The sequence below is a fragment of the Ixodes scapularis genome, unplaced genomic scaffold, assembly GCF_016920785.2.
Source record: "Ixodes scapularis isolate PalLabHiFi unplaced genomic scaffold, ASM1692078v2 PGA_scaffold3__209_contigs__length_174095766, whole genome shotgun sequence".
In the NCBI taxonomy this organism is placed as follows: domain Eukaryota; kingdom Metazoa; phylum Arthropoda; class Arachnida; order Ixodida; family Ixodidae; genus Ixodes; species Ixodes scapularis.
The window spans coordinates 162,364,895-162,389,085 of NW_024609868.1; positions in this window are offsets into that span (position 1 = coordinate 162,364,895).

Genomic DNA, 24,191 nt, shown 5'->3' on the forward strand with positions numbered 1-24,191 from the left:
CAGGCAAGTTGCATCGAGATTATGCTCTTCTTAAATGGGGGAGTAATGCCACGCGCGTCGTCGAGCGAGCGCGTGCGTGGCAGAATGGTTACCGTGTTTGGCTGCAGCACGGAAGCCCCAGGTTCGATTGCAGGGAGCGGAATCTTTTTTTATTTATTCTTTCCACTGGGCATTCTCATAGGTTTGACAACCTTGTTGTCTGACCGAGTTCCGAATGTTCTGCGCACCGAACATTCTACGCCGAATGTCCCAGAAGCCCACGCGTCTACATAAGGGGTTTTGCGTGGCGAGCCGAAGTCAGTTTTGCCCCAAAGTTCGATCCTGCTGTTTCGCCGCCATCGACGCCTACGACGGTACACTTTTTCTATTTTGTTTTGGGCACAAGTTCGCCTCATTAAACGTTAAGTTCGTTTCAGTTTCTTTCGCCTCATCAATTGTCATTCGTGACAATATGGCTGAACCAGTGGTGTAGCCAGGAGGTCCAGCCCTCCCCTCGAATTCAAATCGGCGCTATAATAGTGCCGCGTGCATGATCGAGAATATACGCTTCTATGTTCTTCTAGAAGATTCGCGTACTGTTACCCGGAGCGGAAACAATAAGGGGGGTAAAATGACCTTGCTTCGTCACTGTCGCCCAAGCTCTTTCCTGAACATTCCTGGCCAAATATTCGAGATGACGAGCGTAGTAGATAAATCGCCGAGCGCCGTATTGCTGTTTCGTTCACTGATTCTCTCTCGCAATAGCGAGCTGTTACGCCGATGCAACGTCGCTTGCTGCTGCCGCCGTCGACGCTCGCTGCTGCTTTCTCGATGTGTGTTTCTCTTTTTCGTTTCTGGCACAAGCTCGCCCCCATTAAACCTTGAGTTCATTTTTGTTATCTCCTGCCTCATCGTCTGTCATTTGTCACATTCTGGTGGACGTGAGGGGGAACGGAGCCGGTGAAGCGCACCCCTCCAAGGTATGGCAGCGAAAGCCCAGTCTACGGCTCAAGAAGGCCGTCAATAGAAACGACATGGTCGAAGCAAGCCGTCGCGTTCAAGGTTTGCCCGGATTTTCGCCTACTGCCGGAGAAGACCCACCATTTGGCGAAGCCGACGATGAGCAACCAGTCGTCGCAAATCCCTCTCGCCGCCCCCATCGTCTACCTGCCCATTGCCCCTCGGACAGCTGCTTCATTCTGCGGTGATATTATCGAAGATGTTGACGATTGGATCCAGCAGTATGAACGAGTGGCTTGTCGTAATGAATGGAAACCGAAGCAGCGCCTGCAGACTGTCTATATTTTCTTTGATGGAAAGACGTGACACTGTTACGAAAACCAAAAAAAGATGATCACCACTTGGGAACTGCTCAAAGAGGGTCTCCGATGGACGTTTTCATGTCAACATCGACAAGAGAGAGCCGAAGACGTGCATCGGTCAGGAACCCGAAGCCCGAATGAGACCTTCACTAGCTAAGTGGAAGATGTATTACGCCTGAGTTCCCGCCCCTCCCCTCAGGCCACATAAGGAAAGAAACTACAACTCCATTTGCTTGGCGTAAGGGACAACATCTTCAGTGGCCTCATCTTTAACACCCCGACGACGGTTGATGTATTTGTCACTGAGGCAACCAACATTGAGCGAGTGCCGGCGACTCGAGCCCTCCACCGCTACCGACATGGCGACGCCTCAACCTTCGCACCGCCGCACGCCGAGCTCAGCGCTGGACGCGACAACCTTCGCGGTATCATCGGAGAAGTCGTTCGAGGGGAGCTTTGAATGATGCTTCCTGCCGCTGATAGTCCAGCATCAATCTCCACCGTCGACATCGTGCGCGAAGAGCTCCAACGAGAACTCCAGCCAGACGTCCCTGTCGACGCCGCACAGAAAGCACCGGCACTGACATACACCGCCGTGGCTCGTCGCCTCCAGCATCCCGTTGCTCAACACTACTAGGCACCTTCCCACCCCCACGTTATGCTCCATCACTGTAGTACTCCGGGCGCCAAGATGCGCGCCCTCAGTGCGCCCTGTAGCCAGTACGACGAGCGTGTGGACAACGGCTGACCACCGCTCTATCTGCTTTCACTGTGTGGAAGCCGATCACTTACGCCGGCGATGCCCCTGCCGGCAACTCGAGCTACGCGGGTTCCACCATAACGACCCCCGCTCACGTTATGGCGTGCGTTCTTGAGAAATCGAGGAGTTCTTTCGTTGTCCGCATCTACTGCTGACGTTTCTCAACGAAATTCCCACTCGCCTTCACCCTGACGTCCTGCATTACTTGACCATAGGTCCCTCCTAGAAAGCCTCTCTCCGACGTCCCGCCTGGAAAACTAAGCGCGGCAACCACTAGAGGTGGAGGTGCTGTAGACCGCGAGATGCTCCAACACCTGCAAACGTAAGCCAACTTCGGTCCTTCCTTAGGCTACTGACATACTACCACCGGTTCTTGCTCACCATGTCCGCCTCTCTAGCGCCTTTGTACGCGCAGCTCGATGAAGATGACAAGTGGAACTGGGGGCTTCGTCATGAGGAAGCCGCAGAACATGCAAATGCAGTGTTGTTGACGTCACCGGTCCTAACAGTTTGGACCCCGACAAGTCTCGGCTACAGGAGTGTGACGCGCCATCAATCGGGGTGGCAGCTGTGCTCTCGCACAAGGTCAAGGGCGTGGATCATTCGATAGCTTTTCGGCCACAGACACTGATGTCAACAGACAAAAACTATTCACAGGTCGAAAAAGATGCACTTGCATTGGTGTTGAGAGTGGTTAAATTTCGCGGCTACCTGCTTGGCCGCCAATTCGACTTAGTCACGGACCATCAACCGTTGGTGGGGCTATGGCGGGAATACCTGTATCTTCCGTTGCTGGCATCCGGATGAATTAAACGGTGGGCACTGGTCGTCAGCGCCTTTCGGTACAGCATAAAATTTCAACCGGCTAAGCAGAACGCGAACGCCGATGCATTGAGCCGACTGCCACTTCCAGAGGAATGACCACCAGAAGAGGACGATCTTCCAGAATACGTGCTAACCATGCACGTTGTAGACAAATCTTTCATGCCCACAGAGCGATTTCAGGACCTAACTAGAGCAGAGGACACGTTGATGCAGGTCCGGAGGCACGTGCAGAACGGCTGGCTTGCTAGGTTATCAAAAGAACAGTCAGGTTTGCAGCCATACATCTCTAGAAAACTGGAGCTCTCAACATGCAGTGGGCTGCTCTACTGGGGTGGACGCCTGGTGATTTCTCACAAGGTCCGCCCGGATATGCTGACGCTGTTGCACGAATCCCGGAGAATATCGGCCATGACGAGAAATGCTGGGTGATTGTTTTGGTGGCCGGTATTGAGGGGGAGGTGCAAAGAAGAAACAGGGGTTTCAATCAGTGCGTACGAGCGACCCCGATGCCTCTCGCGTGCCCTCCTTTTAACTGGCCGGAAATAAGAGAAAAATGGTCGCGAGTACACATTAATTTTGCGGGAGCGATTGAAGCAAGATGTTACTGATGGTCATTGATTCTCACTCAAAATGGATTGAAGATTGTTTGATGTGATCGACCTCGGCAGAGACCACGGTGACTCAGTGACGAGAATTGTATAGCAGATTTGGGCTGCCAAGAACGGTCGTTTCCAATGATGGACTTCAGTTTATTTTTCAGCACTTGAAAGACTTCCTAAAGTGAAGCCATGTGTTCGCTGTGCGGCGGTTCGGAGGAACGGGTCGTACTCATCATGCATGGCGTCCTCGTCACCACCGGCCGCCAGGGCTGTCCCAGCCCCAACGCACTGTGGTGCCTGCGGACGCCACCCTGGAGAGCTTGCCAGGACACTTCTGCCAGCTGGACGGGGAACCGGCCACCCGAGCAGCCCACTGGGAGTAACTGGGTCCAAATCACAAATAACATCGGCCCGCGCCCTTGGCCGCGGGCTCGATTTAAGCATCGTTAGTACCTCTCTTTCATATATACGTCGTCGTCCTCTTCTTGTACATATCATCTCATAATCATCATCACTAGAAGTGGCACTGCGGGCCTCCATGGTACGGGCTGTCGTCTTTCCGTGTTGCCCCAGCTCTCCTTAGCCAATAAAGATTATTTTTATTATTATTATTATATCACCCTTAACTTAACGGGTTAGCTGAACGCGCCCTCAGAACTACCAAAACCGGTCTTGCCAAGATAACGGAGGGAGAGGAGATTTAGAAAAAAGGCTAGCGCAGTTTCTTCTCAGTTACCGTCGGACGCCGCTCGCTTGCAGAAGGTCTCCAGGACAATTAGTTCATGGCTTCTGGTGCGTTCGCGCCTAGAGATGTCTGTGCCAGTCCGTCCTAGGTTATCCGGCTATGCACAGGAGCCAACGGAACCATGGAACCTTGAGGTTCCCGTGTGGTTCCGGAACTGCGGTCAAGGCCAAAGATAGTCCCCGCGGACGGTCAAGACCAAGCTTGGATCGAGGATGCTACTCATCGAGACAACAGACGGTACAGCCCGTCGACAGATCGACCAATTCTGCAGTAGTTAAGTTCAGCCTGGAGGACAGGGAACACTCGATGGTGTCTCATAGGACAACTTGCTGAAATCCAGTCGACCCTCAACTCGTCCGTGAGTCGGGCGACCAGGAGTCGCCAAGAGAGCCAGAGGTTCAGGAGGTTCCAGCCCCAAGTGGCCAAGACCGCTCTGAATAACACCGGTCGAAGTGGATCTGCAACTCAATCAAGCGTCTGCAATATTTAGAAAATAAGAAATGCTGTTATCAATCGGGCAGCGCACGCCGTGTGTTATTCTTTGTTGATATGTTGTTGTACTTGTTGTAGCTCTTTGTCGTTGTCAACAAAATAACATCCTTTCTGCTTTGACGTCACAAGCTTGTGGCTGCAGCTAGGGATTATATCGTTGGGCTTGTGGGAACGAACCCGCGTTCTGTAACAGCCACCAAGGCAGTATGCCTCCATGGCGCGTAGGGCACCCCGCCCGAAAGACAGAGCGGTGGACACGGGGTAAGTTGTAACACAAATAACGAAGGGTACCGCCGTGGGCTACGTCGAAGAACTTCGAGCGTCAACCACCATTATTTAAATCTCGAAGGAACCTTTGCAGTCGCAGTTCAGCTGCACGCTGCCTTTACAGCCGACGCCGACCTTGAGCTGCCCGCTTCAGAACGGCGACGGCCAGTTGAACTTCGCAGCGAGTTCAGTGAGTTCTCTGCGATGTCATCAAGGGTGCGACAAACGGCGGTAACAGAGCAATGCATCGTTACTAACGACGACGCAGTGCCTGTTCACCAGTCGCCGTGCCGGGTCTTTTTAAAAGAGGGGGAGGTGATACAAGAACAGTTCCATGAAACGCTTTATACCGACTTTATACAACCTTCAAGTAGACCATGAGCGTCCCCTGTTTTCTTTGTAAAATAGAAAACAAAGAAGGACGGAGCACCGAGGTTCTACGTGGAATACCATCGACTACATGCAGTGGCGAGGAAAGATGTCTACCCGCTTCCCCGAATCGATAGCACCCTAAACCGGATGCGCCACGTCCGACATTTTGTTGACCATTGACTTGAAAACAGATCGAAGTCGACGAACAATTTCGCGATAAGACAGAATCGTTTCGCCCGACGGGGTGTATGAATTTAAAAGCAGTTTGCGAGACCAAAAGCAGTTTGCCTCACCATTCGGGCTGTGCACTGCACTGCAACATTTCAGCGCTTTATGGACACCGCGCTGGCTGACCTTAAATGGCAAATCTGTCTCGCCTACCACGACGACGTCGTCGTATTTTCAAGTGACTTTGACGAACACTTAAGGCGATTTCGGGCCGTTCTTCAAGCCATCAAGAATGCCGAACTCACACTCAAGCCGACAAATTGCCGCTTCGCTCACGACATGGCCAAGATACTGAATGACCCTGCGAAGACGTCCGCCGTAGACACGTTTCCCCGCCCAACGGACATGAAGGCCGTCCGAAGATTGCTTGGGCTTTGACACTACTTTGTACGCTTCTTCGTGCAGGGCTTCACCAAACCCTCCGCGCTGCTTGTATACTTTACGAAGGATGCCGTAAAGTTCGAGCGGACAGAAGAACGACCGTCGGCATTCGACGAGCTTGAACGAAGACTCCGGACGCTTCCAAATCTCGGACGCTTCGAGCATTTTGAAGCTGCCAAAATTGACAAAGGCGCACGTAATACAGTACTTGGCACGGTGGTCGTTCAAACGCAGGACGGCACTTAAAGAGAAATTGCCTAGGCCAGTCGAAAGCTCTCCACAGAAGAGTAGTGAAATAAGTTTACACTGGCTTAACACAACAACAACAAAATATAACAACAACACATACGTTTCGCCACCTATCCGAGTGGCATCATCATTATGAACTGGCCCGGTGGTGGGGAGAGTCAAAAACCAGTCGACTCTAACAAGTCTCCGTAAACGTCCGGTAGGGGGCCCCCGTTTGTGTTGCACGCCTTAGGGTCCCGGCGGATAAACTACGATTGCACGAAGTTCCTCGGGGCCCAACGCTGCTCACGAGCGAAGATTGCCGCATTGTACAAGTCAAACGTACGCCCAGTCGTCCAGCTGTGGTCGACGAGCTCAGGCTTACTTCTTGTGGCATGTGTGGTCTTCACCACATTCCTTCTGTGCTCCTTAAGTAGAGTGCTCCTCCATCTGCCGGTTTCTCCGATGTACGTGGCGTCGCAGTCGACACAGTTCACCTTGCACACCACACCTGTCTGGGCGTTGGCAGGGGTAATGTATTTCGGCTTAGAAAACGCGTTCGCCAAAGTGTACGCAGAGTTGAACATAGTCCGGATGCCCAAAGGTGCCAAAACTCTTCTAATCGAGTCCGAGGTTCCCCGGACATAGGGAATACACACTATCGGCTTCCTTTTGCCTCCAGTGTCGACTCTGCACTGTTGCATGCGCTTACGCGTGTCACTTCTGAAGGATCCTGGATAACTGCGCCTGCCCAAGGAAGTGGAGATTCTTGTCAGTTCTAAGGCCCGGAGGTCATCATTTGAAGACATCACATCGCAATGCGACAGCAGTGTCCGTACCACGGCGCTCTTGTGTTTTACCGGGTGATGGGAATCAAAACACAAAACATTTCCGGTGTCACACGGTTTACGGTACAGTTCAATCTCTAAAGCACCACCAGCCACCCGGCGCACCAATACGTCCAAAATCGGCAGCACACAGTCGCTCTCAGTTTCACACGTGAACTGGATAGCCGGCGTGTGAATACTATTCAGCGTCAAGTGAAAAGCATGCAAGTTCACCTTTTTCAGGATTACGAAAGTGTCATCAACATCCCGGCAGTACATTTTCAAGGGGAAAGACAATGAGTTCATGAACAACTTCTCCACATACTCCATTACCAAATTGGCCACCGTAACGGACACCGGGCTTCACATCGGACAACCGTCAATCTCATGGTACACCGCGTTGTCAAAAGTAGGAAGTATGGTTTAAACAAAACCGCAACAAAATCACATTATCCTCTACCAGTAAGGGCATGCGGGATCCCAACGTGCAATCATCTGGCAAACGTTTTTCCACGACATCAACACCTAACCGAAATTAGAAAATTCGTTAACAAAGAGACGACGTCAAAGGAAGCCATTACGTCGTCATTCTCAAGCTCTTGCTTACAAAATCCCGAGAGTTCACAAGAGACAGCGTGTTCTCCTCTGACAATGGCCTCAGTAACTCCACCAGAAATTTCGAGAGGTCGTAGGTAGGCGATCTAATAAGCGAAACAATCGGACGTAGAGGACAGCCTTGACATTCGAATACTTGTGTTTTGACTATGTTAGTTCTTCGACGGTTGAGTGCTCGATGCTTTCGTTTCATTTTGTAAAGCGTCACTCCCTTTCCCGCGAAATCCTTAACATAATATAAACACGAACAGTGGAATGATCTGAGATAACTATATTACATCAACCACATATGGTCTTAATACTTGAAAATCAATTTAAAATAAAGATTCAAAACTGATTCGATACAATGCTGTATACGAGTAGAGTCCCTCACTTTTTGATGAACATATAGCAACCGCTGATTCCTCCTCCCTTTGTTCCGGTAACATTTTATCCTACACATTCCGAGCGTGGTATAGGATACCACGCTCGGAATATGTAGGTCTCCAGCAACAATCACGTGTGTGCTGTATCCAAAAATCAAGCATGAAGTCATTCAACTTGTCCACAACAGCTACTTCAGCCCCATGTGGCCCATATACAGCGCCTGTAATGCCGTCAGGAATTCCGAGATAAATCTTCCACCACGCGGATTCTGTATGGGGGGGGGGGGGGGGGGAGGGATAATATTAGCACACTTTATTCTGCTATTGACGATATTATAACCGAGTGGGCTGACCTCATGATCTTGGATGTCAGAGTGGAGGCACTTTTTTGAAACCATGCACTACGACATGAAGTTTGTGTACGACTACTACATGCTCCAAGTTCATACTTTTGTTTGCAAGGCTACGTGCGTTTCTATTGAGGAAGCTAAAATTTTGGGGCAGCGTATGCCACTCCTCTGCCTGCACAAAACTTCTTATGGGTTGCGGGTCATTTGTTCACGCACAAGACATCGTCGGCTCGTTATGTCGTCCCATGTGTATGTGCGCAGTACCCCCAATCTTGAACTGATCAAAGACAAGTGCAACGTTTTGACCACTCTTTCTGTTTGCAGATGCAGAGAACCAAATATCCTGATCGGTGAAGACATCGGTCCTTTTCAACTTTTTATCATTGCGCAGTACTGCTTTTTAAATTGAAGCTTGAAAGGCACAGGATGACTCGTCTGGGCTTATCCGAAGGAAGACTTCCGATTCCGTAGACGTGGTATGCACTCGTGAGCTCTACTTGCAATTTGTCTCGAAAGATATGGCCAAGCACTTCCTCTCTCAGTTTTTCTTCTGTTTCATTAATTATATCTTTAATGCCTTTTATAACTAGGGTATCACGCCGACTGGAATTTTCTTGGTTATGAACATTTTTCATTGAGATTCCTATGAACTAACGCAAGTTCGATATCTATTTTTCAGACTGCAATAATTTTTTGTAAGTTCCGGAATTATAGACACCTCTTTTTTAACATTATCAACTTTCTGCTTGAGGTCGGTTCTGTCTGTCCATATCCCTTTTAGTTCAGAAAGGATTTGCTCGAGTAAAAGTGTATGCTTCCCTTGACATGGTTTCAATGCCGCCACGGCTTAGTAATACTGTAATTCTGTACAGAAGCTCTAAAAATTTCGAACCACGCGCGGCAGCCGAGTGTCAACAAGTGTTCATCGGCGGAAGTACTCTTCGTAACTCACAACAAATACGCTGGCCGTCGAACTACGGGAGAAAACGTCTAGCTCAAAGCACGGGACCATTACGAGTCCATCCTTTTGTGACTTGTCAGGCATCAAGGGCCAAAACTGTGCGCCGGCCCTGGTCCTTTCCATTCAAGATAATATAGGTTCCTGACGGCTCAAGTACCCGCGCACATCCACAAATTCGATTAAGGCATCCAGAGCCCCTTTATCCTCTAACGCTAAAGGCATTGATTATTCTAGGTCCATGTTGCTTTATTTAGGGCTGACTGTTCCACAAAGAGTTGGAGTGCCATGGAGCTTAGCTGAGCTGCCATTGTTCAGAAACTAAAACGAACGGTCTTGAATGCAAACCGTGTTCTTGTCAAAACATTTTTTTTTGTTAACACCGTTAACAGTTTTTGTAAGAGTCATTTCGAAATTTGGTGCACAGCGTATATGTAACGCTCTCAAAATGCATTGGACTTCCCGACACAATGCAGACCAGATACGTACTAGCGATAGAGGACGCACCGCGGCAGCGCTGCCTTGTAGCACCACAAATCTGACCTTACACCGGGCGTTTCACCGAAGACTCGAAATTTCTAAATAGGGCGATTGAGAAAAAATTAAACTCTTTGTGTAAACAGACCAGCAGTATCGGAGGACGTCAAGGATTGCAAACACATCTATAAAAGGGGTGGCCAACAAAAAAAAATAAAATAAATAAAATGAAATAACCTTTTGCATTTAAGTTTTTTTTTTTTAAGTTAAAAAGGAGCTATGATTCTTGTCCTCCAACAACGCTTAGTAGAGGTGGTGGTTTAACTCCTTGGTAAGAAATTTTAACTGGGACCTTGTACTGCAGGGAAGCTAAACTCGTGGAGCAAAACATTCTTCGCTTTTTGACGTAGCGGGGGGAGTGACCAAAAGAACGCCGCAAAGTTTCCTCCTCCCAACGCGCGTTCAACTTCGCAACTGTTGACGAAAAATCCCCCGCGATCCCTAGGCGGTGCACAAGAGCACGAGACTAGCGCGGAGAGGCGAGCGTTCACGCCGCTCGCTGTACGTTGTCTTTGAGCTCTCTAGTGCCGACAATCCCGTCATGCCTCGCTCAGGCAAGGAGCGAGAGCAGACGACGAGAGTTTGTCTGCTACGATGCGGCATTCGAACAGCGGAAGTGAAAGAAAAAGTTGGTTTCTGCTCGAAATTGCGTCCCGCGGGCCACAAACTCAAACGCGAGCTTGAATTGTAAGCGTCTGATATTTCACGAAGGGAGGAATCGACGGCCCGTGTTTTATTTGCAAAATTTGAGTCGTTTTGTAGCCGTAAAGACGCTGAAACCCACTAGTTTGTAATAAAAGGCCCAGGACAGCCACAGAGGACGCGAGAGCTAGCATCATTTGTGTATGGGTGAAAAGTATAACATTATTCGACAAAGCTCCCACAGCTGAAACCTGTGACGCATTCACTCAACGTCCGGGAAGGCTAAACATGGAGACGGTGCCCGAGACTCAAGCAAAGTCGTATTTGAACGGCAGCTATCTTGCCCCGTCCTATTTTGTTTTGAGAAAGCTCTCGTTCTCAATGCCCTCACCAGGGAAATAAAAAGTCTAACGAAACGTATTGCTAGATGCTCCAAAGAACTAGATTAAAGCCGTATCCTTTCAGTGGTTCACTCATAATACTATGCTTAAAACGAAGCAAGCTCTTGCGCGTACAGTGCCATCAATTTTCTCAAGTGTATGCTGTTTGGTAGTCAGCTGGTCTCGGAAACTTACGCCGTCTGTAGATATCTCTCACAGCCGAGTTGCTTAGTTGGAAGTCGTCGCAAATGTAAGTTCCATGTTGCAGCAACCAACGTGGAACTTACATTTGGCAGCGACTGCACTCTTGCATTCCCACCAATCACGTCGAACAAAAAGGCGCTAGTTTCGGTTTGAGGTCGGTACCTTTCTACAACATCTATGGCGACAGCATCAGTCTGCACTCGGTGCATTCGGCAAGTTCGTTTGGGGCCTGTTCTCCGTGCAGCACTTCGGGGGTGTAATGCATTAGAACTCTCACAGTGCAAGTCCGGATCGCGAATCGGGAGCCCGTCACTGGCCTCACCGGCGGCCATTGCTTGACGACGGGCAATACGCCGCGTCCTGTCTAGTTCTCCCTTCGTTTTCGTCCTTGTTGTTTTGGCCTATTACACCATGAGGCAATACACGCAAGTCTAAGGGAGAAACACGCAAAAATTGGAAGCTTGTACGCGGTGCTCGAGGGCGAGCATTTTATGACGTGCTGCGATGATTATGTCGGGTTCTTGGAGATCAAATAGACATTCGTCAAGCGTTTGAACATCGATTAAAAAAAATCGGCCGGAGTACCATTGACTTTACCGACGTCGCTTGCTTCGGTTGCTAAATAAATGGCACGTTCAGCGACTGAACGGCACGCTCCTAGTTTCAGTTTGTCACGGAAGCCCTCACAGCAGTTCAAAGAAAAATATTTAACCACGAAGTACTATGTACAAGCGGTTAAAACGATGCGAATGTCCCCATTAAAGGCCTTCTAACTTATCGTTTGCTGAACTTTGATGACTCCGAAATCACGGATGACACCACAATAACTCTCGGTAGCCCTTGTCTCATTAAACACATCACAGTTAACGTCCAACAAAGTCGCCCTCGACCGTCAACTACACAACATTTATTTCAACAAGATTGGTATTCTAACGCGTTTAATATTCTTGCCCACAATATTAGCTGTTATTTGCGGACACACGATAGAAGTTTCATGGTAGAGAATAACCAACTAACGTAATAAACTTGAGTTTTCCCGTTTCTCCTATAGCATGCATAATAATAATAATAATAATCAATCAATCAATCAATCAATCAATCAATCAATCAATGTTTTTATTCGTGCCCGGGAACAACCTTGCGGTCTTGGTACAGGTGCACTGTGTTAACATGTAAGGCAGAACAGGGTATAAAGCAATAGTACGGACAACACAAACAACGGACAAGCCCTAGAAAAATACACTTAAAAATTATAAAAAGTAAACACAAAGTCACAACACACGATAAGCTTAATGGTACTACCGCCAACACCAATTGCTAGAAAGAAAGAAAAAAAATGCATTCAAAGTAGGGAATTTTGGCGTGAACGCCGCAAGTTAGTGCATACAGTTCAAATTTAAGTGATGGCCTTTAACGTTTTTACAAACTGCAGCGTGTTATTGTTAAATATGTCGAGTGTTTCAGAAAAAGAAGAATTATAAGTATGCCCAAGTCTGGACACAGGATCGTGGAGGTTGAGTAGACGCCTGTTGCAGAAGGACGCATTTTGCCTTGTTGTTTTTAGAGGAATTTTTAAGAGTACTCTTGACGTCAATACCGTGCAATCAGTGACGGCGTGGACAAGTTTGTATAAAAATAAGATATCGGCAAGTTCTCTCCTACGAAGCAGGGTAGGTAGTGCCACGCTACGCTGAACAGGGACAGGGACATCAGTAGTGGTGGGCACAATGCGCGCTGAGCAACGATGTCTATAGATGGAAAGAAACTTGTTCTGTAAAGCTAATAATAATAATAATAATAATAATAATAATAATAATAATAATAATAATAATAATAATAATAATAATAATAATAATAATAATAATAATAATAATAATAATAATAATAATAATAATAATAATAATAATAATAATAATAATAATAATAATCAATCAATCAATCAATCAATCAATGTTTTTATTGAAGTGCCCAGGAACAACCTTGCGGTCTTAGTACAGGTGCACTCAGGAAACATGAAAAACAACACTACACACAACAAACAAACAGTAAGCAATAAAACACTTAAAAAAGATCACATATGTCACATAAACTCGCTACGCTATACCACCACGATAGCGAGAGGAAAGGAAAGCGAGAGTATAAAAATTGGTTCTGAGCAACTTAATCAGGTGCAAAAAATGGGAAGCCAAATTTAGGTGAGGAACTTTAGCGCTCTGATGAACTCCGGTGTGTTATTGTTAAATATATCAATAGAGTCTGTAAAAGAGGAATTGTAGGTGTGCCCAATTCTCGACACGGGGTCGTGAAGATTAGTTACGGGAGCATTGTAGAAGGATGCATTTTGCCTTGTAGTTTTCACGGGAATTTTCAAACGCACATTTGATATCAATGATGCGCAGTCAGTGATGCCATGAATAAGTTTGTACAGAAATAGGATGTCGGCATGTTCTCTCCTACGCCGCAGGGTGGGCAATGCCAAGCTATGTTGGACTGGGACTGCTGGATCATCGTTTGAGGTGGACGCATTGCGCGACGAGAAACGATGTCTGTAGATACATAAGAACTTATTCTGAACACGTTCGATTCTAGCCGAGGTTGTCGCGCAGATTCCATTCCATACAACAGAGGCATACTCGACGTGTGGTCGACATAAAGCACCGTACAGTGTCACAAAAGTACTAGGGTTATTAAACTCTTTAGTAATGCGGCACGTGATACCAAGCGTACGTAAAGCTGAGCTCACAATATGGTCAACATGACTCGAAAAGCGTAATGTACTATCAAATACAACTCCAAGGTCTTTGATTTCATTCACACGTGTCAAAAGAACTGACTGAATGTCATAAGAGAATATAATATTATGTGTCTTTCTAGTGTAGGACATGACTTTAGTTTTCGAACTATTTAGTTTTAGGGCATTCTGATTGCACCAGTTTTCGAATGCATATACATCATTTTGTAGCAGAACACAGTCGCGTTCGTCTCGTACCTCTATAAACATCTTAATGTCATCTGCATATTGTAGAAAGGAAGAGTGACGGATCACAGCCGAAACATCATTCACAAAAACTGAAAACAGAAGGGGGCCAAGAACGGAACCTTGAGGTACACCCGTCGTAGCCTGATAAGCAGCAGACGAATTACCATTCGAGCTGACAAAACACAGTCTATCACGCAAGTAACTTTTGAGCAATAAAAGTAACGACCTGTGGACATCAAGCCTTGACAGCTTTGCCAGCAACATGTCGTGATTTACAAGATCAAACGCTTTGCTTAGATCAAAGTAGATTACATCAAGTTGGCCTCTATTAGAGACGACCTGAGCAGCAGTTGACATGAAACAAGTGAGGTTAGTCGTGGTTGAGCGACCCGCCATAAAACCATGTTGGCTAGGGATGAGAGAATGTTTGAGCTTAAACGACAATATTTTGTGTAAAGCTAATAATAATAATAATAATAATAATAATAATAATAATCAATCAATCAATCAATGTTTTTATTGAAGTGCCCAGGAACAACCTTGCGGTCTTAGTACAGGTGCACTCAGGAAACATGAAAAACAACACTACACACAACAAACAAACAGTAAGCAATAAAACACTTAAAAAAGATCACATATGTCACATAAACTCGCTACGCTATACCACCACGATAGCGAGAGGAAAGGAAAGCGAGAGTATAAAAATTGGTTCTGAGCAACTTAATCAGGTGCAAAAAATGGGAAGCCAAATTTAGGTGAGGAACTTTAGCGCTCTGATGAACTCCGGTGTGTTATTGTTAAATATATCAATAGAGTCTGTAAAAGAGGAATTGTAGGTGTGCCCAATTCTCGACACGGGGTCGTGAAGATTAGTTACGGGAGCATTGTAGAAGGATGCATTTTGCCTTGTAGTTTTTACGGGAATTTTCAAACGCACATTTGATATCAATGATGCGCAGTCAGTGATGCCATGAATAAGTTTGTACAGAAATAGGATGTCGGCATGTTCTCTCCTACGCCGCAGGGTGGGCAATGCCAAGCTATGTTGGACTGGGACTGCTGGATCATCGTTTGAGGTGGACGCATTGCGCGACGAGAAACGATGTCTGTAGATACATAAGAACTTATTCTGAACACGTTCGATTCTAGCCGAGGTTGTCGCGCAGATTCCATTCCATACAACAGAGGCATACTCGACGTGTGGTCGACATAAAGCACTGTACAGTGTCACAAAAGTACTAGGGTTATTAAACTCTTTAGTAATGCGGCACGTGATACCAAGCGTACGTAAAGCTGAGCTCACAATATGGTCAACATGACTCGAAAAGCGTAATGTACTATCAAATACAACTCCAAGGTCTTTGATTTCATTCACACGTGTCAAAAGAACTGACTGAATGTCATAAGAGAATATAATATTATGTGTCTTTCTAGTGTAGGACATGACTTTAGTTTTCGAACTATTTAGTTTTAGGGCATTCTGATTGCACCAGTTTTCGAATGCATATACATCATTTTGTAGCAGAACACAGTCGCGTTCGTCTCGTACCTCTATAAACATCTTAATGTCATCTGCATATTGTAGAAAGGAAGAGTGACGGATCACAGCCGAAACATCATTCACAAAAACTGAAAACAGAAGGGGGCCAAGAACGGAACCTTGAGGTACACCCGTCGTAGCCTGATAAGCAGCAGACGAATTACCATTCGAGCTGACAAAACACAGTCTATCACGCAAGTAACTTTTGAGCAATAAAAGTAACGACCTGTGGACATCAAGCCTTGACAGCTTTGCCAGCAACATGTCGTGATTTACAAGATCAAACGCTTTGCTTAGATCAAAGTAGATTACATCAAGTTGGCCTCTATTAGAGACGACCTGAGCAGCAGTTGACATGAAACAAGTGAGGTTAGTCGTGGTTGAGCGACCCGCCATAAAACCATGTTGGCTAGGGATGAGAGAATGTTTGAGCTTAAACGACAATATTTTGTGTAAAGCTGTTTCGAAGAGTTTTGAAAATGTACAAAGAAGAGATATAGGCCTGTAATTTGAGACGCTTGTTCTTGAACCGGACTTATGTACGGGTACAACAAGTGCTGTTTTCCACAAGACGGGAAACACTTCGGTTTTTACGCAGTTGTTAAAGATGTGTACCAAAATAGGGATAAATATTGCACTATAGGCCTTCAATAGGACCGACGGAATGCCGTCATGGCCAGAAGACAAAGACGGCTTCATCTTCTTTACACACTCATGTAAGAGCTCCTCATCAAAAAACGCAATACAGGTTGAATTACTAGAGGCAGCTGGCGCGGCGTTAATGGGAGAGTTCGGTTGATGCCTAAATACGGACTGGAAATGGTGGGCAAAAATTTCGCAAACATCTGTGGTCGAGTTTCCCTGTGAGTTCAGCAATGTGATCTCCCTCCCACATTTTGTCTTTGATCGAGACCGAACGTATTTCCAAAATTCCATGGGATTCTGAGTTAAATGCAGCTCAACAGAATTAACGTACCTCTGACGATCAAGCCTCATAAGTTCCCTGCATGAAGACCTTAGACGCCTAAATTCTGATTTCCATCCAGGGAGACCGTTCTTTTTAAATTTTCTGTGAGCGTGCAACTTCTTATTCATTAATCTGCGTAATTCACGTGAAAACCAAAAGGGAAACCTAGAACCTGCGGTTCTCCGTAACGGGATAAACTGGTGCATCCCTTCTCGAACGATGCGTGTGAACTCACGAACCTGTTCATCGACGTCAGTGCATCGAATGATCGATGACCAATCGTATTCGGCAAAATGGTTGTATAAACCAACGTAGTCTCCAGCGGAAAAATTGTGACTAGTCACATTAGAATGACTCTGTAAACAACGCCTCATGCCCTCTCGAAGAGCTACCACGATCTCCAGAGGGGGGTGATATCTGTCAGGTGGAACTAAACTTGAGGCGCACTCAGTTATACGTATATCATCTAAATCTGAGAAACACAAATCAAGCATGTTTCCCTGGCAATTGGGAATACAATTGTGTTGCTTTAGATTCGTAAATGATGCAAAGTTAAGTAAGAACGTAGATTTCTGAGCAAGGTAGTAATTATTAGAAGACGCTGTAGCTGTTTCCCAGCTTATATTGGGGACATTGAAATCACCAAGAACAATAAATTTGAAATTATCTAGAGCACTAGTTGTACTTTCAATAGCAAGAAGACATCGGTTAAATTCATCAGGAGAGGTGTCGGGCGGCAAGTAGTATGCGCCAAGCAGAATGCGTTCACCATTGACACTTTGCAGTTCTACCCACACGGACTCAAGCGATGTCTCCAGGTCAGGACGTCTTATGCACGGTAATGACGCATCAACTGCTATCAAAACACCTCCCCCCGTCTTTTTCTTATTAGAGAATTCGCGATCATGCCGAAATACCGTAAAATTTGGTGGGAAAAAGTCAGAAGAAGAAATATCTGGACAAAGCCAAGTTTCAGTGAGAACAATAATAGAATCAGCAGTAAAAGCGACGTTAGAAAAAAATTCGTTAGTCTTTGTGCGAAGACCACGGACGTTCTGGTAATAGATATCTAGGCTATGTATTATAATAATAATAATAATAATAATAATAATAATAATAATAATAATAATAATAATAATAATAATAATAATAATAATCAATCAATCAATCAATCAATCAATGTTTTTATTCGTGCCCGGGAACAACCTTGCGGTCTTGGTACAGGTGCACTGTGTTAACATGTAAGGCAGAACAGGGTATAAAGCAATAGTACGGACAACACAAACAACGGACAAGCCCTAGAAAAATACACTTAAAAATTATAAAAAGTAAACACAAAGTCACAACACACGATAAGCTTAATGGTACTACCGCCAACACCAATTGCTAGAAAGAAAGAAAAAAAAAAATGCATTCAAAGTGGGGAATTTCGGCGTGAACGCCGCAAGTTAGTGCATACAGTTCAAATTTAAGTGATGGCCTTTAACGTTTTTACAAACTGCAGCGTGTTATTGTTAAATATGTCGAGTGTTTCAGAAAAAGAAGAATTATAAGTATGCCCAAGTCTGGACACAGGATCGTGGAGGTTGAGTAGACGCCTGTTGCAGAAGGACGCATTTTGCCTTGTTGTTTTTAGAGGAATTTTAATAATAATAATAATAATAATAATAATAATAATAATAATAATAATAATAATAATAATAATCAATCAATCAATCAATCAATCTTTATTATACAGTGCCCAGGAACAACCCTGAGGTCTTGGTGCTGGTACACTGGTGGATAAAAAAAAAACAAAAAACACTATACACATCTCCGCAGAAAATAAGATACATTTTTAGCATAATACTAGGCAGTGCACAAGTAATTAGTACAATAAAATAAAAACGAGGCAGTAACAGTAGAGACGGAACACAAGACCGAAGGACAACAAGTGCACCACCAGAAAACACGACATGGAGATGACGACATTCAGACATAACAGAGCAATTCAACAATGCTCATCCTGCACAGGCAAGTTTTTAATAGAAAGGACAAACGTCCTGTAGCAAGGGTTGAAAATATCAAGTTTTTCAGAGTAATGGTTCAAACGCTGAGCCATTCTCACAATTGGGTTTACCGGACTAAACGTTTTAGAAACATAAAAAGATGACAGAAGACGAGTAGGCACACGTGGGACCCTAAGGCACAGTTCAGATAACAGGCTCGGAGAATTGATGAGTCCATGCAGCGTTTTAAACAAAAATAGTAAGTCCGCGTTCTCCCGACGCCGGTGCAAGCTAAGCAAACCAACACGCTCTAACGCAGACTCATATGTTAAACAGTGAACATCCTCCTTTATGTAGCGATGTTTAAAGATAGAAACAAACTTTTTTTGCACACGCTCGATTTCCAAGGAGTGACTTTTAGAAATTCCATTCCAAACAACTGAGGCATATTCTAACTGTGACCTGGATAGCGAGCAGTATAACGTGATAAAAGCCGTCGGGTTTTTGAACTCCCTGGTTAAGCGAGAGGCAACACCCAACATTCTTAAAGACGAGTTAACCAGCCTACCAACGTGATCAGAGAAACGCAACCCAGAATCAGCAATGACTCCGAGATCTTTCATTACACTTACTCTAGACAAAGTCTCTCCTTGAATATTATATGCAAAAGAGATATTGTGAGTCTTCCGAGAGAGCGTCATGACCTTGGTTTTGGACGGGTTCAAGAAAAGGTCATTTTCAGAGCACCATCGGTAGAAAGAACATGCATCTTCCTGGAGCTTAGCACAATCACGTTCAGTAACTATTTCTCGATAAATTTTTATGTCGTCAGCATATTGCAGGAATGAAGAATTTAAAACAGCAAAAGAGACGTCATTTACGAAAATTGTGAACAGAAGGGGTCCTAAAACAGATCCCTGAGGAACGCCAGAGCGAGTCCTGTACAACGAAGAGTTCATGTTGTTAACCCGGACATATGCCTCTCTCTCTGACAAGTAGCTTTTTAACCAGTCATGTACTGAGCCACATACTCCATAGGAGGAAAGTTTGGATAAAAGAATAATGTGATTGACTACGTCAAAAGCCTTGCTTAAGTCAAAGTAGACAACGTCTAACTGACCTCTGTTACATATTACACGAGATGCAGCAGACATAAAGCTAACAAGATTGGTAGTTGTTGATCTGCCGCTCATAAAACCATGCTGATTGGGAATTGCTAAGTTTCGAAATTCGAAAGACAGGAATTGATGAACTACCATTTCAAAGAGCTTAGAAAATGGAGAGAGAAGAGAAATAGGTCTATAGTTACAAATATCACCTTTTTTTCCCGACTTTAAGACTGGAACAACAGCAGCGACTTTCCACGTTTCAGGAAAGGTTCCCAACCTTAACGAGTTGTTAAATATAGAGCACAGTACCGGCGTGAATATTTCGTGATACGTTTTGAGAATCGCAGAGGGAATGCCGTCGGGCCCTACTGACAATGTTGCTCTCATTTTCTTAATACAGGATCGTACGGACTCCTCATCAACATTAATGCAACTTAACAAGTCACCAAACCCATCTAAGTGAGGCAGCGCAGGTGCAGAACGCTGCGTACTATCCCTGTAGACGGACCTAAAATGCTCAGCAAATAACTCAGGAACGGACTTCAAATCGCTCTCGTGATTATCCAGGACAATCTTCGACTCGATATGCCTCCCAGAACGTGAATTAATGTACCTCCAGAATTTCTTCGGATTATTGACAAGATCTGATTCCACTGAGCAACGATGAGCCTGGCGGTCGCGTTCCAGGACCGTCTTGCATTGCTTTCTGCAGTTCTTGAATTCTACTTCCCACTTTAAAAGGCCACTTTTCTTAAACTTCCTGTGAAAGAAGTCCTTTCTTTTCAGTAGTGTTTTTAGCTCACTGGAAAACCAGTTAGGAAAGCGAGATTTAGTAACTGTCCTTAACGGAATAAAAGTATCCATGGCCTTCCGAACAGTTTGCGTGAAGAGCATGACCTGGTCATTCACATCAGGCGACTCCAAGATCAATGCCCAATCAAAACTCGTGAGGTAATGATGCATCCCGACATAGTCCCCTGCCGACAGATTATATGAGGTGTGCGGCGGGGAATCACCAGAATTAGCACGAACAGAGGAATTCTCGAAAGAAAGTACTATATCAAGTGCAGGATGATATGTATCCTGAGGAACTAATGGCAGTTCACCCCGTGCTACACGCACGCTGTCCATATTTGAGAAGCATAAATCTAGAGCATTAAATTGGTGATTCAGAACATTATTGTGTTGTTTGAGATTTAGGAAAGAAGAAAAGTTTAAGAGCTGGGTGCCTTTCTGCCTGCAGTAAAAGTTGTCCGTAAAAACATCAAGCTGCGGCCAGTTGACTCCAGGAGCATTAAAATCCCCCAAGATTAAGACTTCGCGTCCCTGTAAGTCATTCACTGTATTCTCTATGCCAACAAGACAACTATAAAATTCATCTGGCGGTGTCTGGGGAGGGAGGTAAAATAAACCGATTAAAACGCGTACTCCCTTTGCAGCCTCAATCTCGACCCATACGCTCTCGGGAAATTTCTCTAAGTCTTCGCGTCTCCTAGAGCGGTAGCGCCTGTCGACTGCGACCAACACTCCACCTCCCGTTCTGCTCCGCGGGGTAGAATCACGATCGCGACGGTGCACTTCAAAACAAGGAGGGAAGTAATCGGAGGAGCCGATGCTAGAACACAACCATGTTTCAGTTAAACAGAATATAGAGCAATTTGATAAGGTAACATTAGAGAAAAAGCAATCGGCTTTTGTACGCAGGCCGCGAACGTTTTGGTAAAATAAATCAATGTGACTCATCCTTGGTCTATCCAACGTTCAAAGGGGAGGCGGCTGCCTCGGATGCATGGAGCAGGTCTTCGCGAAGGGCGCCTCGAAAAGCCTTAAAGAGGCATGATTTGGGCCACACGGTAGGATCAGAAAGCCTTTCGAAGTCTTTTGCAGCCACAGACACGTGGAAGGAGGCGTAGGAGTCGTAGCGCGTCTTTAGTTTCCGGCACTCCACTTCCTCAACTCCGACGGAAGAGAGATGAGAACTGATGTCTTCGCAGCTGGTGTCCGGGTTCAGCTTGGTGACGAACAGGGCTCTTCGTCGAGTTGATGGAGGGGCAACGATCAACTTGCAGGTTTCCGACGCCCCGATAAGCGCCGGGGTCCTAGCTTTTGGTCGTGCAGAGTTGATGCCACTGGGTGGGATGTCGTCTTTCGGCGGAACATTGTTCTGGCCATCCGAAGGGAGGGTTGCCGCCACAATTTTCGTAGGAGAAGCTTGGGGGAGAGAGCTGTGTAGAGCGGCAGCATAAGAGTCTTTTCCCAAAGACCCCCCCGCAGCCCCATCTACGGGCTGCCGCCGGCGATCGGGCGCGTCCGGCTTTCGTCGCTGGCCGAGTGCGTCACGCAGACCCCGGACCTCCGTCCGTAGTAAGGCCATGGCACCCGCCTGTAGCTCGGCGTCGCGCTTTTGCTCGTGTCGGAGGCGTGCGTTTTCGTCCCTGAGGGCGGCGACCTCGTCAGTCAGGAACGAAATTCCCTCCATAGCATCGAGGAGCAGGCTCCGCAGGGACTCGACACCGGCTCCAAGGTCAACGGGAGGAGAGGAGGCGGGTGGCCCCGCGGGAAGTTGTCGAGCCGGAGAGAGGGCCGCAGGGGTACGGGAAGAGTCCGCAGCGTCGCTGTCGTGATTGCCGACGACGCCATCGCTGTTAGGCCTCGCAGCACCGCCGACAATCGCACAGCTCTCACAGAGAAAGGAGCTTACCCCAGACTGAAGAAAGGTGTCGACGTTGTCCGGCCAGCATACACACTTTGTGTGCGCACGAAGTTTGCAATCTGAACATCGAAGAAACTTTTGTCTACCGTAGAAGACACGGGAGCAGATAGTGCATGCGTCCGTACTAGGCGGCATCTCCGCAGCGAATGATAATAATAATAATAATAATAATAATAATAATAATAATAATAATAATAATCAATCAATCAATCAATCAATCAATGTTTTTATTCGTGCCCGGGAACAACCTTGCGGTCTTGGTACAGGTGCACTGTGTTAACATGTAAGGCAGAACAGGGTATAAAGCAATAGTACGGACAACACAAACAACGGACAAGCCCTAGAAAAATACACTTAAAAATTATAAAAAGTAAACACAAAGTCACAACATACGATAAGCTTAAGGGTACTACCGCCAACACCAATTGCTAGAAAGAAAGAAAAAAAAGTGCATTCAAAGTGGGGAATTTCGGCGTGAACGCCGCAAGTTAGTGCATACAGTTCTAATTTAAGTGATGGCCTTTAACGTTTTTACAAACTGCAGCGTGTTATTGTTAAATATGTCGAGTGTTTCAGAAAAAGAAGAATTATAAGTATGCCCAAGTCTGGACACAGGATCGTGGAGGTTGAGTAGACGCCTGTTGCAGAAGGACGCATTTTGCCTTGTTGTTTTTAGAGGAATTTTTAAGAGTACTCTTGACGTCAATACCGTGCAATCAGTGACGGCGTGGACAAGTTTGTATAAAAATAAGATATCGGCAAGTTCTCTCCTACGAATCAGGGTAGGTAGTGCCACGCTACGCTGAACAGGGACAGGGACATCAGTAGTGGTGGGTACAATGCGCGCTGAGCAACGATGTCTATAGATGGAAAGAAACTTGTTCTGAACCCGTTCTATTTTCGAGGAATTTGTGGCACAAATTCCATTCCATACAACAGAAGCGTATTCAAGCTGTGGTCGACACAATGCACTGTAGAGTATAAGAAATGTGCAGGGGTTAATAAACTCTTTAGTGATGCGGCACGCACTACCGAGCGTGCGTAGAGCTGCGTTCACGATGTGATCCACATGACTGGAGAAGATTAAGGTGCTGTCAAACACTACGCCAAGATCTTTGATTCTGTTCATACGTTCCAAAAGGTCTGTCTGAATAACATATGGGAATACAATGTTATGTGTCTTACGAGTGTACGACACGACTTTCGTTTTAGAGCTATTTATCTTTAGGTCATTCCCCCGGCACCATTCTTCAAAAGCATCAACATCTCTCTGTAGCAAAACACAGTCTCGGTCTTCTCGTACCTCCATAAACATCTTAATATCATCTGCGTACTGAAGAAATGAAGAGTGACGAATCACAGTCGAAACATCATTAACAAAAACTGAAAACAGAAGAGGTCCGAGAACGGAGCCCTGAGGCACACCCGTTGTCGCCTCATAAGTAGCAGAAAAATTATTATTCGAGCTAACAAAGCACTTCCGGTCACGCAAATAACTTTCGAGCAATGAAAGCAATGAGTTGTGAATATCTAGCTTTGACAGTTTAGCCAGTAACATTTCATGATTAACAATGTCAAACGCTTTACTCAAGTCAAAGTAAATCACATCAAGCTGGCCTCTGTTAGCGACGGCGTGAGCAGCGGTTGACATAAAACAGGCGAGATTAGTTGTGGTCGAGCGACCCGCCATAAATCCATGTTGGTTAGGGATAAGATAACGCTTGAGATTGAATGACAATATTTTGTGTAGTGCCACTTCGAGGAGCTTCGAAAATGTGCAAAGAAGAGATATAGGTCTGTAGTTCGACACATTTGTTT